The sequence below is a fragment of the Silurus meridionalis genome, chromosome 6 (genome assembly GCF_014805685.1).
Source record: "Silurus meridionalis isolate SWU-2019-XX chromosome 6, ASM1480568v1, whole genome shotgun sequence".
Taxonomy (NCBI): Eukaryota; Metazoa; Chordata; class Actinopteri; order Siluriformes; family Siluridae; genus Silurus; species Silurus meridionalis.
The window spans coordinates 8,372,932-8,373,554 of NC_060889.1; positions in this window are offsets into that span (position 1 = coordinate 8,372,932).

Genomic DNA, 623 nt, shown 5'->3' on the forward strand with positions numbered 1-623 from the left:
TTAAATGTGTTGGTGTGACACCAAGCCGTTTTAGGAAGGCAAGATCACGACCTGAAAAATGGTTACACTCATTTGGGCACAAATCGAATGTAGGCAGATGCTAATCTAATCATCACAATGTGCACTCAAATACCATTTTTCTGTTACTGATAATTCTGTATATTAGTAGCATTGTTCATTGTGACACTAAAAAATTGAAATTTGGATTTTATTTTAAATGAATTCCAACAATTCGTTTTTCACTTTTAGAAATATAAATAACCCTTCGAAATGTTTGAGGCTAAGGTTTCTGACAATTTCAGATTATATCGGGAGATAAGTGATATACCTGGGCTATCTAGATAACTTCCAGATTTTGGTTGGGATAAAGGTCATATCAGATGGGTTTTGGTAAGTGGAGCGGGAATTGAACTCAAGGTGCTGTTGCGGCATGAGGCGACGCGTCACCACAACACGCTTTTTTTTTTTCTTGGTCAGTGCTTGCATAAATGTAGGACATATTAAATAAATAAATAAATAAATAAATACATCTTCTTCTTCTTCTTCTTCTTCTTCTTTTGGCTGCTCCCATTAGTGGTCACCAAAGCGGATCCTCTGTTTTCATAAATAAATAAATAAATAAA